The sequence below is a fragment of the Artibeus jamaicensis genome, unplaced genomic scaffold (assembly GCF_021234435.1).
Source record: "Artibeus jamaicensis isolate MK-2021 breed Jamaican fruit bat unplaced genomic scaffold, CSHL_Jam_final contig_432, whole genome shotgun sequence".
Taxonomy (NCBI): Eukaryota; Metazoa; Chordata; class Mammalia; order Chiroptera; family Phyllostomidae; genus Artibeus; species Artibeus jamaicensis.
In genome coordinates this window covers 5274425-5290649 of record NW_026521828.1, presented here as the reverse complement: position 1 = coordinate 5290649, position 16225 = coordinate 5274425, and the positions used below count along the sequence as shown (strand labels likewise).

The window sequence follows — 16225 nt, the reverse complement described above, 5'->3', positions numbered from 1 at the left end:
CGCTGCTTGACCTGCACGCAGTGCCCGGTCCACTTGAAGTGAGTCACTGAGCAGAGGCCACAAGGGGAAGCCTGCCATCCAATCCTGCTCCTCTGTGTGCTTTGTTTGATTGACACTTAAAAAAAACCCAAGAAACATTGAAAAAATGTTACATAAAAACTGAGATTTCAAGCTCCACTTAGAAATAAATCAGAAGGCCTGTTTACGCTGTGTGTACTCCCTCAGGGTGACAGGGGTCGAACCTGAATGCTGTCTGAGTCCTTCAGATACATTTGCTTCCATTACCACAATCCCTATCGGGTCTCCTTGACTCGTTTCTGCCCCCTGCCCCGCTGCTGTGAGCAGATGCACTCCAACCCCATTCTACCTTTCCTAGCACACGTTAGGGGCCGACCCGGATGAGACACCACCTCGTTCCCCTTCTGGTGGCTGTGTCTGGAAGCATCCTGTCTCTAGCCAGCTTCCCACCCCAGCCTCCCCTGTCTCCAGAAAGAAAATCAGAGTGGCGCCACTGAATGCTTTTATTTTAGGTTTCCTTATTCTTGCTTTATCTTCTAGATTCTCTAAAAAACAGGAGTCATGTATCTGAATCGGAAAACAAACGTCTTATAAATGCTCTCGTGAAAAGAAAGCTGCCCCGGGCCTGCAGGGGACAGGGACTTGGGAGAGGTCGAGTGGTGCAAGCAGCAAGGCACCGGACAAGAAGCCAGAAGAGTCTGCAATTTTGTGACCTTTTATAAACGATTTCCTGCTACCTCAGTTTCCCCATCAAGGGAGGAAGTTGAGCTAGATCAGTAGTTCATAAACTGTTGGCTATGAGCCATACCCAGTCAATAGATAGTACTTAAAAATTTATTACTTATATGTCAAGAGCTAAAAAGAAGAATATTTCAGGCCAGAATTCAGGTTACAGACCTGACAGAACTACCTAGCGATGACTGGCAATGGCCCAGCAAAACCCCATGGCAGAGGGGACTGCGTGGGGGTTGGGAGTTTACCCCAGTCCTCACCCACCCCCTAGGGGATGTGGACATGCACCCCGATTGCCCACTTTATCCATTTACATCCCTGCCTGCCCTCGGAAGCATTTTCTCTTGCCGCCATGACAGAAGTGACCTCTAGGAACCCATCAGCCTTAATCCTGTGACTGGAGATGGATGATCTGAGTTAGAGATGATTTGGAGAATAGAAACATGTTCTGAGCAAAAAGGCCATCCTGTGGCATTCCAGTTCCCCCTGCCTGGCCCAGTGTTGACACAGCAAGCTGCCCAAGCCTTTGTGACTGTCCCACTACATGGTTAAATCTGCAAAGGCAACAGCCAGGTTTTGAAAGTAGCAGAAATATTCTTCCGTTGGGGTTGCTAGCTGATTCTCTAAGTAATTTGCAATTCAAGTGTCTCTTTGTTTTGTATGAAAATTTGCTGCTATTTGGAAAGTGGGGAAGAGCTAAATTGCATCCTGCTGGTTTTACTTCGACTGTATCAAAAAAGAAACTGTTAATCTGGTTCCATAATTAACTTTCCTGTTCTAAAAAGGCCCTGGGAGAGAGTCCAGAGAGTGACTGTCAACTCCCTGCTTCTCTTCTCAGTAAGTCCTTTTGACAGAAAGAAGAACGGGTCCAGGTGGGTGCTGGTCTTGATTTTCTGTTTTTCTGATTTTCCTCTCCCCTTATCTCCGTCCAATCAACACTAAGTGAGTCCTCGCTGTGGGCCAGGCACTAGGCTGACCAGGGAGGGTAGAAAGATAAACAAATTCCTGTGGAACTGCCAGAGAATATAAGTTAATTTTCCATCCATTGATCCATCCATCCAGAGTATGTTCGGTTTCTATATCATAAGCCAGACACTGTGATAAGCATTTGCATGTGATAAATGAAAAAAAATGAATTCAGCATCATCCAAGAATTTTAAAGTTGAAGAGACAGATTCTTGACTAGGGCCATGGTAGTTGGTTTCATGGAGAAATGTTATTTAAGGTGGTTTTGACGCCAGTCATACTTGTGCATGGCTATGAGTGAGTGTACACACCCATATGTGAGCGTAAAGTGCTGGAGGGACAGGATAACCGAAGCAAACAAGGGCGTGCAAGCCAGAAATTAACTTTGACTACCAAGGGGAGACCACTTGGGCACGAGCAGGGGGTCTGGACTAACATTAACAGCGAACCCTCACTGACTACTTGGACCTGCGTTAAGCACTTTTCATCTGTTATCTCCATGAAACCTCACAACAGCCAAGCAGTAATGGTAAGTTACATGTCATAGACAAGAAATAGACTCACGGAAGTTCCCAGAAAACACATGGGTAGAATCAAGGGCAGAGACGGGGCCTGGACTCATGTGTGACTTCAGAGAATGAGCCTTTAACCATGAGACCGTATTGCCCTGTGGGAAAGTGACCAAAGAAGGACTTGGGTGCCCACCACTCACTCACTCAATCAATATGCATTCATTCCTGGAAATATGCATTTGTTGGTGCTCTGCAGAAAACAGCCTTGGGGGAGCTGTGGGTGAAGAAAACAGGGCAGACAGGGGGCTGTGCTACTGAGGACTCAGTGTACCCAGATATGGCAAACCCCAAACAACAGTGGCTTCAACACCGAAAGTCTCTATTATTATTATTACTATGGTTGCTGTTGTTATTTTTGCTTTAAAGAAGTCTGGCAGTCTAGGGTTTTCTACTAAGGTGGTTCTAGAGTCATCAGGAAAGAAGGCTGATCCCCACTGTTTGTTTTGCTGCTTCCCAGGGTTAGCTTTCATTCTTCTGATCCAATGTGGCTACCAGAGCACCAGCCATCATGTCTGAATTTCAGGCAGCAGGATGGAGGGAGTATGAAGGAAGGCTATTTCTTTAAAAATACTTCTCAGTTGTTACATATGTTTTCCCTTTTATCTCATTGGTCAAAGCTTGGTCATGTGATCACACACAAGTCTAAAGAAGACTAAGGAGGACAATATGCTCAATTAAAAGTTAGGATTGTATTGCTTCTCAGCCTTTTGGCTAAGATCAAGTGTAGTATCTGTTCTTATCAGTTCAAAAGTTAGGATTGTCATCACCAAGGAAATAGGAGAGACTGGATTTGGAGGGATAGCCAACAATACCTGCATTCATGTAGTCATTTGGTGGAATGAGGGCTGGGGAGTGCTTGTTGGGTGGTTCTCAAAAGGCCACAGCTATGGGTGTGGCTAGGGGTGGGGTGCAAGCTTTCCCTCTGTAATGACGGAAGGCCCCCCTTTTCCCTCTCACTAGTCCTTTTTCTTACCTCCAATTTCCTATCTGTGCTAGTCCTGTCCAATCTTGAGGGCTCATTTCAAATCTTATCTCTTCCAAGAAGTTTTCCTAAATTGCACTCAGAGGGAAATAAACCCCCTTTCCTTCAACTTCCATAACACTGGGTTTCTATTACCCCCTTGTCATACTCCACCTTGTGTGAGAGCCATCGCTGTGACAGTGTCTCTTGCCTTCTGGGATACAGGCCCCTGTCTTACAGCTGAAAGCCCCAAACATGGCATGAACTCAATGTATGCATGACAGAGCAGAGGCTGCTGGTCTGTCCCCCTGCATCCCTAGCTTTCTTTTCCTATTAGAACTCACCCACCTCCCTTGCCCTAAGTGTTACCTGTGTACATGGTTTTCCAACTAGATATTTTAGTTCCCAGTCTCCCTTGGGATTATGTGCAGCCATGTGACTAAGTTAGGGCCAATTAAAGATGAATGGGAGTAATATATGCAAATTCTGGGTCATCTCCATAAAAATAAATCTACTTGCCAGGACTCTTCCTCCTCCCCGCTTCCTGTTGGCTGGAAAACAGTATAGCAGTGTCCTTGGAACCAGAGATGAAAGCCACATGTTGAGGATGGCTGAGACAGCTGGCCAGCCTGTGACTCAGAATGACCTTGTGAAGCTGCCTACCTGCCCTGGACCTCTCTCCCACCTTTGAACTGTGAGGGGCACACAGTCCTGCTCATCTAAGCTTGATCTCCATGACAGCAGTTATCCATACCTTAACTCATTCCCATGTTTAAGGGTATTGGTCTGTTTGTCTATGGACAGAAGTCTGCCTTTCTTTCCATTTGACTTTCTTTTGGAGGGTGACACCTAGGTTAGCATGATTAGACTTTGAGCACTGAATTTACAACTGAATAAGCATATGCCATGTCTTAACAGCAGCCAAAGGCATTTAATGGGAGGTGTGAGCTCAGACTCTTTCATCCTGGTTATCTAGGAAAGTTAAATGAATAGATTCATGCCTGGCATTTTTATTACTTCTGTTGGAACCACTGAAAATATCTTCAATCAGAAGTATGTCCAGACTTCCTAAATAATTTTTTGCACTGAAATTCATTGCTGATTCATCTTCTCAAACCCATCATTTTAGAAGATTGTCTTTTGCCGCCTACGTATTTCTTGCCAGTTGAAATTTTCTTTACAAACTTCCATTTTTTTTGCCATTCCCCTTTAAGAGCCTATTTTGACAATTCTGCTGAGCATTCATTTTCTAGCTGACTATTAAAAACACATGCCTTGTGTTTGTATGTTGTTTAATACTTTTCAAAGCCCTTTCACATCTAATAGCATTTAATCATCAGGGAAGCTTGGTAAGTTATGTAGCATAAGTATTAGTATTCCCAGTCCCTAGCTCTTTAGTCCCCGACAACAGTGTGGCCTAACAGTTGTATTTAGTTATTCATTGTAAAGTACGTTATATTGCAAATAATTTTTTTCAGATAATAAAATGTCTTTTAATTTGTTCTGTAAGTACAATAGACAGTTTTTGAGGAGCCAATAATATACCCTAAGGAACGGTCTTTAGCATGGGGAAAACAGTGGTGAATAAGACAGACAATACTCCTATTCCTAAAGATCTGGTATGCAGTTGGTGCATCACTGCATTTTGAGCAGGATGGTGGATTTCCATCTTGTCTGTCCTGTATCATTCCCTTCCTCTGGGCAACTGCGTCCCTGCTGCTCCAACCATGTGATTCTGATGGGGTTGCTGACCACAGAGGCAGACAGGTGATTCGGGCCTGGCTTTTCTGAGTATTGTGTTCCTCTGGCCAAAGTGATTGGTTCAAGGGAAGTCCCATGACCCAAACCTAAACCAATCAAAGTCTTCTGGGATTTTCAACAGAGGAACAGGAACAGGAAGAGGCTTTGTTTTTTGATTTGCCATCACTGGGCTGTGGTAATGTAATCTTGGAGCTGACCATGATAGTATTTCTTACCACATGAAGAAATCTCTTTTCAATAGAAAAGGAGGACCAGCAAAGATAGGTGGTGGGGAGATGGAAAGACAGGCATAGCAACTGGGAAGGATATAAACTAGTTTGGACTAGATACAAAAACAATGACTGACCCATAGTAGGTGCTCATTCCTTATTTGTTGAAATGATAAATGAAAAAAGAGAGGTGAACACTACTTTTGAGTCCATTTGTCTGGGAGTCTCTATCACCCAATACATATGTTCAGCAGAAAAGTTGTTTAGGACATATTTCTCCAATGAATAATGAATGAATGAATGGTATTACAATGATTATGCCTTCAGCCAGGTGGAAAGAAGTTTAAGATTAAAAAAAATCCCATCATCTTATCTCTGTCATAATTTTCATCCATTTCCCCAAAGCACTGCAAAGCAGAGTGGCACTAAAGGAAAAGGGCTGAGCTACCAGGCAGGCCTGGCTCTGATTTCTGGCTTCCGCAGCAACCAGCTGTGTGATTTTGAGAAAATAATAACTATCCACTCATGAGGGCTTTTGATGAGAATATAATGAGGTAACTATAAAATTTTAAGCAGAGCAGTTGACATATTACCAAAAGTTCTAATGCTATCTATATTCATGAAACCAATTTTTATTGATTGAGTGTCTTCTGTGCGTTAGACATTGTTTTAGTCCTGGGGTTATAGGAGGATGAGACACATAAGGGCCTAATACTCAAGGAGCTTCTGTTTGAGTGGAGGGAGATGGTTACAAAGTAAAAAAAAAAAGGACAAATAACTTATTCAAAGAAGTAATACAGGCCATGGATAATAAGGTAGGGGTAGACACAAACAGAGCCTCCTCTAGACTGAGTGGTCAGAGAAGGCCACTAACGAAAGATGACATTTGAGCTGAGATCTGAATCCAAAAAGAAGCCAACCACATGAAGACGGGGGAAAGTGTGCTTCATGCAGAACAAACTGAAACAAACTGAGGTTGGAATGAACTTGGTGTGTTTGAGAGATTCAAAGAAAGCCATGTAGCCAGGTATAAAGAGTGACCCAGGGCATGATAGGAAGAGAGGTCGGAGAGGTTGGCCCCATTCCCCAGCCATGCAGACTGGCTTGTACTCTGGGACAGGTACCAGGAATACAATCATGAAAAGGAAAAATCTAGCTCAAGAAGTTCTCTGTCTGTCTAATCTCACCGAATTTTGTCAAGGGAGGTTTCAGGTGAGCTGAATTTTTGTACAGCCACATTTTGACTATCTCATACTATCTGGGTTGGGGGTGGGTTCTATGCCAAGTTTTTCCACAGAGCAAGCAGGATGCAGTTAAATAGTAAACATGAGCTTGCCCACAGGAGAGAAATTAGTGTTTCAAGTAATTATACCTCATCCAGTACAAATCCCATGGTTGTGAACGCATGCAATATTTGGGAGGAGAGGAAGTGATGGTAACACCCGTGAGAACCCCCAGTGCCGAGGTCAACACCCCTCTTGTGAAAGGTTGCACTCCAAGTCACACCCAAGCCCTTTACCCATTGGCAGTCCTTAAACATTTTGATTTCTTCATGTAACACCATTTGTGGGGGCTATTATGTTTTATTCATGGGAACTTTAAGGGTCCAGAGGGCTCAGAGCAGCAGAGGAAAATTTATCTGTAAGCTAGAAAAGGGTAGAATACACAGTTGATCAGAACCCAGACTTAAATTGGTGCAGAGTGAGATGTCAATCCATTTTCTGCGAGAGTACCTGATCCTTCTCTCCCTGGGCAACCCTGTCCAATCCCATTGCTTTAACACCATCTATAGGCTGATGATTCTTCAATTGTATCCCTAGCTTAGACCGTACCCTTGAGCCATAGACTCATGTATTCGGTGTCTGATTTGACATCTCCATTTGGACCCTTCATGGACTTCTCCAACTTAATGTGACTCTACAGTAACCCTTCGGAATCTGGTTCCACTTGCCCTCCTCAGTATTCTGTTGCTTCCTTGTTCTATACCATCTCTTTAAATGGCACCAGCATGGAACACTTTTCCTCCTAAGTTACTTTTTTATCCTCATGCCCAACATTTAGTACACTAGTCAAGACTTGTAAGGCCCACCTCTAAATAGTATTTCAGATTCATCCTCTCATTTCTATATGCTGAATCACTACTCAAGTCGGAATCCTCAACACTGGGTGGCTAGATGAGGCTACAGACTCCTAATAGGTTCTTGCTTCATTCTTTTTTTTTTTAAAATAATTTTATTTATGTATTTATTTATTTATTAGATTAAAAAAATTTATCTTTAGAAGGGAAGGGGAAGAGAGAGGGAGAGAAATATCAATGTATGGTTGCTTCTTGTGTGTCCCCTGCTGGGAACTGGCCCCTGCTGGGAACTGGCTTGCAACCCAGGCATGTGTCCTGACTGGGAATCGAACTGCGATCCTTTGGTTCGCAGGCTCACGCTCAATCCACTGAGCTCAATCCACTGAGATACACCAGCCAGGCCTCTTGCTTCATTCTTGTCCTACAATAATTTATTCTCCAGGTAGATCTTAAAAAATGTGTATTAGATCCATCCCTGCCCCAACAACTTTAATTCATTGTACTTTGAATTTTGTTCCTATTTTTTTTCTGGACTACAAAGTGAAAAGTGGCCCCTGGCCACCTCTGCAATCTCCTGCCGCTCACTTTCCTTAGCCTGCTCTGGGTTCTGGCCACAATCTGATGGTTCTGAGATTGTTCCAAGTTTGCTGGCCCCTTGGGGCATTGTGTTGCAAACACAATGCCTTTGCTGGCCTCTTTGCACAGAGGGCTTCTCTGAATCTCATGTGATTTTCACAGGGATCTTTTCTAATTCCTCCACCAAACTAGCATCACCAGCAACAATAGACTCTCTCACAACACTGTTTATCCCATTCATAGCAATTTTCAAATCTTATTTTATTATTTTTTAAAGATCTATTTATTTATTTTTAGAGAAGGAGAGAAATATCGATGTGTGGTTGCCTCTCATGTGCCCCATACTGTGGACCTGGCCCGCAACTCAGGCATGTGCCCTGACTGGGAATCGAAGTGGCGACCCTTTGGTTCACAGCCTGCGCTCAATCTACACCGGCCAGGGCCAATTTTCAAATATTAAAATAACATGGTTTTCTTGCTGTTGTTGTCATCTATCTCTTCAATACTGTGTTTTGTTCTATAAATACAAGGAGCACTTTCACCTTGCTTATTATTGTCTCCTTAGCCGTAAGCACACAGCCAGGAAGTGGGTAGGACTTTAGTAATTGTTGAGTAAATAAGCAGAGGAATGCATGAGCAGATGACTGTTTCTCCATGTTAGATAGAAATCACTCCACTTATTTTCTTACAAGCCATCTTTTAAAATTGTCATTAAGAAAAAAAGATTTATTGAATCTCACATTGGATATCTCAATACAAAACAAAATAAAACACAACTTGCTTAAAGGCTCCACTAACCCAGACAAAAATATCTTCAAACCATTGTAAGAAATACTCATATTACACATATCTTTGGGTAAAACCATGGAAGACTGGTGTAGAGAGGAGACTTGACTTTGGTATCTGCCATATTGTCTTGAGTAAGCCATTTCTCATCCCTGTCCCTCAGATTTCCGCACTGGGCAACTCTATTCACTAGTGTTAATACCTTCAACAAGTCACCTAAACTTTCTCAGCCCCGAGGTACCTGTGGTGGGCTAAATAGCTTCCCCTGCAATATGTTTACATTCCAATTCCTGGAACCTGTGAATGTTTCCTTATTTAGAAAAGGGTCTTTGCAGATATGAGTAATTTAAAAGTAGTTGAGTTGAGAAGATCGTTCTGAATTATGTGGATGGTCCCTAAATCCAATGACAAATGACCTCACAGGAGAAAGGCAGAGGAAGACTGGAGGCAGAGAAGGTGATGAGGTCACAGACACAGTGAGTGACATGGCCACAAGTCAAGGAGTGCCAACTGCCACCAGAAGCTGGAGGTGACCAATAATGGATTTTCTCCTTGAGCCTCTGGAGGAAGAGTGGCCCTGTGTGATTCTGAACTTCTGGCCTCTGAAACTGTGAAGGAATACATTTCTGTTGTTTTTAACCACCAAATTTGTGGTAATTTGTTATGGCAGAGCTTAGAAATTAACAGCATTCATCTGTACGGATCACGTGACTTGAGATTCCTTAGCCCAGAACCTTTTACTTTTCTAATGTCACCACATTAGTGACCCCACTGGGCCTGTGCTAGAAACTTAACAATCAACACAAAGCCTAAGAAAAGAAGCGTCATATCCACCTCAGGCAGCAAAGTCCTTCCTACATATTCCACGTTCCCATTCCACATTCACGGCAGCTGCTATTTCTCCTCCTTTTCTCTGTGACCTCTGTCCCCCATCTACCTTCAGCCATGTGACATCTCTCTTCCTCATCCTCATTCTCCCTCTAGGTCCCCTCCGCCAACACATCAGCGAGTGCTCAAGGAGGGCCCTGTCTCACTGTAGGTGCTACAGAGCTTTCCACTTCCACAAGCAAGGTGGAAACAACAGTGGCAGTAATAATAGTAGTAATAGTGACTAACAGTTACTATTATTGGTTGTTTTCCATGTGGCAACCATGGTGCTAAGCATGCTTGATGAATTTTCCTTGTCAGCCCTGGAAGTGGTACCTCTTAAATGAATCCCTTTGCAAACATAGAGTACAAGGCTCACCGTCACATCCTTGGGAACCCTAAGCAGCCCTGTCTTGCTTTCCACTGGCATGTGCCCTTCCCAAAGATGTCCCTCCTTCAGGACATCTGACTGAGCAGGAGACTGCAGAGACGACCTTACGTCTGACATTTCTGCATGACAAGGGCGTCCCTTCCTTCTGACTTACTGTCTAGGAAAGACTTGTAGAGGAAGCGGGGATCTTGAGAAGGAACACACCACGGAGGCGCCACCCCCTGCACCTGCAGGACCAGAAGCGAGTCCAGCAGGAGTAGGAAAAAGGCAGATTTTCTACGCCAGCTGTCTGTTGAAGCAAAAGGTCAAGTGCTGTTTGCTCCAGGAGCATCAGGAGGTAGTTTCACCTGGAGATTTAATAAACAATCTTCTTAGGCTGGAATTGGAGGGGAGGGAGAGAGGCAGAAACCTAAAGAACACTGCCTTGCAGGCCTGCGTCAGCTGCCAGGGGCACCCAAGGGTGGGCAGAGGAAACTTCCCCTGAGACTCCTATGTTGTCAGAACTCATTAAACATACAAGGCTTCCAGGCCTCTTGGGGGCACAGGAACCAGGGCCCAGGACCCCACATGGAAAAAGCATCCTCTGTGCACCTTCCACCTGACTGCCTGGGCTGTGCTGCAGCTGGGCTCAGACCTTGCTCCCCATAGCTCTGCTACTGCAGCCCACAGATGTTCCCCGGGTCCTGGAGATTACCTATGGGGCATGCACCCTGAATTACTCTCACTCCCTTGCATCAATACCAGCTCCCTTTTGCTCTGAAAGCAACTTCTGAAGTGTGTCTCCACCTGTGTCCCTGTATTCCCATGAGACTGCCTGCCAGGTCAATGAGCTGTTTACTCTGGGCTGTTCCCGCAACACTTGTTCAGTCTCTCTTTGCTTGAACTCAACACAGCAAACCTCAGAATTATTTGGGTCCACCTCTGACCTCACCCCCAGCTGCAATTCTTTGAAGGCAGGGCTTATAGTTCACGTACTCCATGCATAGAATAGATATTCCAGTGTTTAATTTAACAAACAACTATTTAGTGCATGATTTAGGGATGTGGTTGGTGCTGGGGAGACAAAGTAGGAGGGAATGAAGCAGTTGTGAAAATTAGTGAGAAAGCTAAGAAAATGCATGCACACAGCACTGGCCTTGTGCTAAATATTAGACCAGAAATCAGAGGACTTCCGCCAAGATGGAGGCGTAGGTGGAAACACTTTGCTTCCTCGTACAACCAAATCTAAAAATAAGAAAGTTTTAACAATAAATGCAACCAAACCACAGAAAATCGAACAATACGGAGTCTGAAAACAATAAGCCACTCAGCTAAACCAGTGAGAGGGGCGAAGCCAGCAGCGGAGCTGGTCCAGCAAAAAAGATCCCTGGACCTGGGCAGCGAGCAGGCAGCCGAGGGCATGAATCCCAGGTGCAGGGTAGCTACGGGTGGACCCGGGGAAGGTGCGGCGTGGCTGGCTGTCTGCGGTCTCACATTTGTGTGCAGATAAACCAGTTAAGAGAGGAGCACTGAGACAGACCGCACAGGCCACGGCGCAGGTCGGCGGGCTCGCACATTTGTGCTCAGATAAACAGGTGGGGGCGAGCAGTGAGGCAGACTAGGCAAGTGAACAGGACCCCCATTGCTCCCTCTCTGACCCTGCCCCCACATACAGCATCACAAACCTGGGACCTGGGTGGCCCTACCCTGGTGAACACCTAAGGTGCCTCCCTCAAATGTAACAGGTGCAAACAGATCAAAACATGGCTCAAAAAGAACTCAGAGCCCCAGAGCTGATAAATCTAAGTGATCAAGAAACTGCCAACCTATCAGAGGCACAATTCAAAACACTGGTGATCAGGATGCTCACAGAACTGGTTGATTTTAGCCACAAAGTAGAGGAACATATGAAGGCTAAGCTAATTGAAATGAAGGGAAATGCCCAGGAAACCAATAGTGATGGAAAGGAAACTGGGACTCAAATCAAGGAAGTGGACCAGAAGAAAGCAAATAATGACCAAACAGAAAAATATAAAGAAACAAGAATTTAAAAAAATGAGGAGAGGCTTAGGAACCTCCAGGACATCTTTAAACGCTCCAACATCCGAATTATAGGGGTACCAGAAGGGGGAAAGGAACAGCCACCAGTGGAAACCTTATTTGAACAAATAAAGGAGAACTTCCCCAATCTGCCAAAGGAAATAGACTTCCAGGAAATCCAGGAAGCTCAGAGAGTACCAAAGAAGTTGGACCCAAGAAGGAACACACCAAGGCACATCATCATTACATTAGCCAAGATTAAAATGAAGGAGAGAATTCTAGAAGCAGCAAGAGAGAAGGGGACAGTCACCTACAAAGGAGTTCCCATCAGACTGTCAGCTGATTTCTCAAAAGAGACCTTACAGGCAAGAAGGGGCTGGAAAGAGGTATTCCAAGTCATGAAAACCAAAGACCTACAACCAAGACTGCTCTATCCAGCAAAGGTTTCATTTAGAATGGAAGGACAGATAAAGTGCTTCTCAGATAAGATCAAATTCAAGGAGTTCATCATCACCAAGCCCTTATTATACGAAACGTTAAAGGGACTCACCTAAGAAAAAGAAGATAAAAAAGATGAACAGTGAAAGGACAGCAAACTCACAGTTATTGACAACCACACCTAAAACAAAAGCAAATTAAGAGGACAGCTAGATCAGGAGTGAACCAGAGAAATGAAGATCACATGGAGGGTTAGCAACAGGGGAGTGGGAGAAGAAGAAGGGGGGAGAAGGTACAGAAAATAAGTAGCATAGACAGTAGATAGAAAATAGATAGGGGGGAGGGTAAGAATAGTAGGGGAAATACAGAATCTAAAGAACTTGAGACACATGTTCATGAACTAAAGGGAGGACAGTGGGGGAGGGGTGTACAGGGTGGAGGGGAATGAATGGGGGAAAATAGAACAAATGTAATGGCATAATCAATAAAATAAAATATATTAAAAAAATAAATTTTAGACCAGAAATCAGTGTGGAGACCACGAGGAAATAATGGGATCAAAGAGCTTGGATAGAGTGGGCAAAGGGAGGTTTCTTAGAAGTGGCGACATTTAAACCTAGACCAGAAGGGTGAGCAGTAGCCAGCCAGGCAGAGAAAACTTGGGGGTGCAAAGGGCACAGGTGGGAAAGACTGACACCTTCAGAGAGCTCAGCTGAGACCACAGTGGCCAGAACTCATTGGGTGAAGTTGGGGTGTTCTGGGATGAACAGTGTCTCCATAAAATTCAACTCGACCCAGAACCTCTGAATGTGACCTTATTTGGAAGCAGGATCTTTGTCAACGTAACTAGTTAAAATGAGGTCTTTCTGGAGAAGAGTGAGCCCAAGGCAATGACTAGTGTCCTTGTTAGAAAGGAAAACGGAAACACTCAGGAAGACCCACAGGGAGGGAGACAATGTGAAGACAGAGGCTGAGACTGGGGTGACTCGGCTACAAGATAAGGAAATCGGGGACTGCCAGCTGTCACCAGAAGCTCAGGAGGAAGCAAGAAAGCATCCCCCCACCCCCAGCGCCTTCAGAGAGGGAATGGTCCTACCAGCACCTTGATTCAGGACTACTAGCCTCCAAAACTGAGAGGATGAACTTCTGCTTTTCAAGCCACCCACCACGGTTGTTTGTTATGGTAGCCCTGGGAAACTCATATGAGGGCAAGGAAAAGAGTATTTTATTACTGGTGAAATGGAGATCCATCAAAGGGTGCTGGGCAGTGACAGGACTGATTTTTTTTTCAGATTTGTGTTTTAAAAAGATGCATCAAATGAATGAGAAACGTCCTCATGCTCAGAACAATTTCCCATGTCTGAACTTAGGGCTAAGATGCCTGTGCCACATACAATGTCTTCAACTGACAGGGGGTGGCGTGGCCTCGGGGGATCAGTCACCTGGTTGAACAGTCTCCGCACTAACCACAGAGGCTTCTAACCATTTCCCCTGTGTTTTTAGGCAAACGGGAGTCTACTTCTGCATTCTGAATCTAGCTCCTTCCCTCCCCGCCATCACACACATGTGTTGCCCTCTGTCCTCTCTCTCTAGCCCCCTTCAGATCCAGTGGAAAACATTACACTTTCCGAAGTCACTGTTAATTAATGCTGATGCTTGCTTTGCTGACATTGCTGCAAAAAGTGCTTATTTCAGGAATGAAGGGTTCTTCTAATTCTAAACACAACTTTCAGTATGTGCCTAAAAATCAATGGATGACTGGCTTCAGGTGCCCAATCACAGCTGGAATTAAGCCATTCATGAGTGCTGGAGCTGGCTGATGCTTGTGGAAAAATACAGAACTTGGCAGGGGTGGCGGGGAAGAGTGGTCAAATAGGGTAGTGGGGCAGATGCCAAAAAGTTCTGGAGTGTTGTTCAGTGTTATGCGGCTTGGAGTTCTCAGCTCCTCAGAGTCTGGGAGAAAATGATTTTCCTTCTTGCCTTAGAGCTGATTGTTTTACCCACAATCTCCTCCATTCAGGACACAAAGTTCTCTGATGAGGAGTTTGGCATTCACTGTTTGCCAGTGGTAATAAGGCCTTTTGCTTTGGAGCACTAACAATGTACAGGGTGTTGAACCAAATGTTTTACATTGATTATCTCATTAGAAGGAAATGGTGTGCCATTGATAATGATGAACATGCCAATTTCATCAATGATAATAGGTGCCATTTATTAAGTGTCAAAAATCTTGGTTGGTATTTCAGATACATTATTTCTTATAATCCTATCATTGTAGGATGGTGGTTAAAAGTATGAACTTCGAGTCTTAACACCCTGGATTTAAATCCTGGCTTTGCAACTTCATAGGTAAGTGATTTTGGCTAATTGCTAGATCTTTCCAGGCCTGTTTTCTCATCTGTAAAATGGAAATAATGTAAGTGCTATCTTTTAAGAATTAAATGAAATCCTATAATATAATATGGCCTATAATAATGATAATGATACAAACTATAATAATAGTAACACTTGTATAGCATTTACTGCATGCCAGGCATGCTTCTATACATAAATATTATAATTATCATCAAGATTTTATGGATGAGAAATTTGAAAGGCACAGAGAGGTTAAGAAACTTTCCCTTTATCACACAGCTAAAATGTGGTAGAGCTGGGATTTGATCCATTCATGTCAGCCAATGATAACACTATGATCTAGATTTCTTACTACCATGGTTCACACAAAGTACATGCTGGGTAAATATTTGTGGTTTGATAAATTATAGGCAGTACTTTCCTTCCAGAGAAGAGTCTTGGATCTTGCTTAATAGACTCCATTTCATCCTTGATTTAGCTCTTAATACAATTGGTTTCTTTTCTTCCTCCACAGATTCCATAGAGAGACGCCATTCATTCCCTTTTGAGTCTCCGTATTGACTTGTCCTAAGTAGAAAGTGCTTCCTCAACACTATCTGGGAATGACTCCAATTTAGGAGCCAACTTAAAACACCCACAGTTCCAGGCTCAGGTGAAGACCCACCTCTTCCAGGGAGTGTCCACCTTCCCTGTCACCTGGGGCCTTACAGCCAAGCCTTTCTTTTGCCTCTTATTCAGTATGTTTGCAATGCAGAGTCTGCTGACTGTTGGTCTCACTTTCCCTCTGTGAAAACCAGTGTCCCAGCTGGCATTGCTCCCAGAACTTCTTGTGGAGAGTGTCATATGAACTTGTACAAATCTGCCTTCTCCTTCATTTCTGTGGCCCGGGAACCACTAATGATGTATTTACCTCCCACCTCCCCGCCACCAGGGACCTCTGTGCACACCGATTCCCTGCCCAGGAAGCTTCCAAAGCCACAAACCCCAGCAGGAAGTAAAATGGTGCTGATTTCCCTGTAGAAAGGCAGGTGCTGGCCCTGCCTGCAGCTGGCCGTGACTTTGTCTCAGGATCCTGCAGTCACGGTGCTTATGCTCCCAGCTCACCCAGCAGTTCGTGCCAGCAGCTCTCTGGCCTCTGTTTACAGCACCCCTCCCCAGCAGCCTCAGGCTGCAGCCAGGCTGAAAGATGGGGCCACCTGATCTTTTGCTTTGTAGCTCTTATTACTAGCAGTGATTACACATTATTCTGTGACATTTCTGCCTAATGTCTGCCTTCCCCCTTAGAACAAGAACGAAATGTGCTCTGTGTACCATTTCCCATTTGGAGCAGCACAGGGCTGAGCATATCTGTGCTCAGTAAATACATAGGGGATGAATAAATGAATGCTTATTCTGTTCTCCTGAACCTACAAACTGGGGAGCTAGGCAAGGAAGACAGAAGTCCTAATGCAAATCGATGCTTAGGAAGAGTCCAACCATCCACTCCCTACCCTGGCA

General features: G+C 44.4%; 1 protein-coding gene and 1 pseudogene across 2 annotated transcripts in view; one reads left to right on the top strand and one right to left on the bottom strand.

Annotated features, from left to right (window-relative positions):
* ATP10B (ATPase phospholipid transporting 10B (putative)) overlaps positions 1–16225 on the bottom strand; it is a 344681-nt gene that overhangs the window by 147859 nt on the left and 180597 nt on the right. The gene's annotated exons all lie outside the window — the stretch shown is intronic.
* LOC119048241 (uncharacterized) lies at positions 2980–3099 on the top strand (annotated as a pseudogene).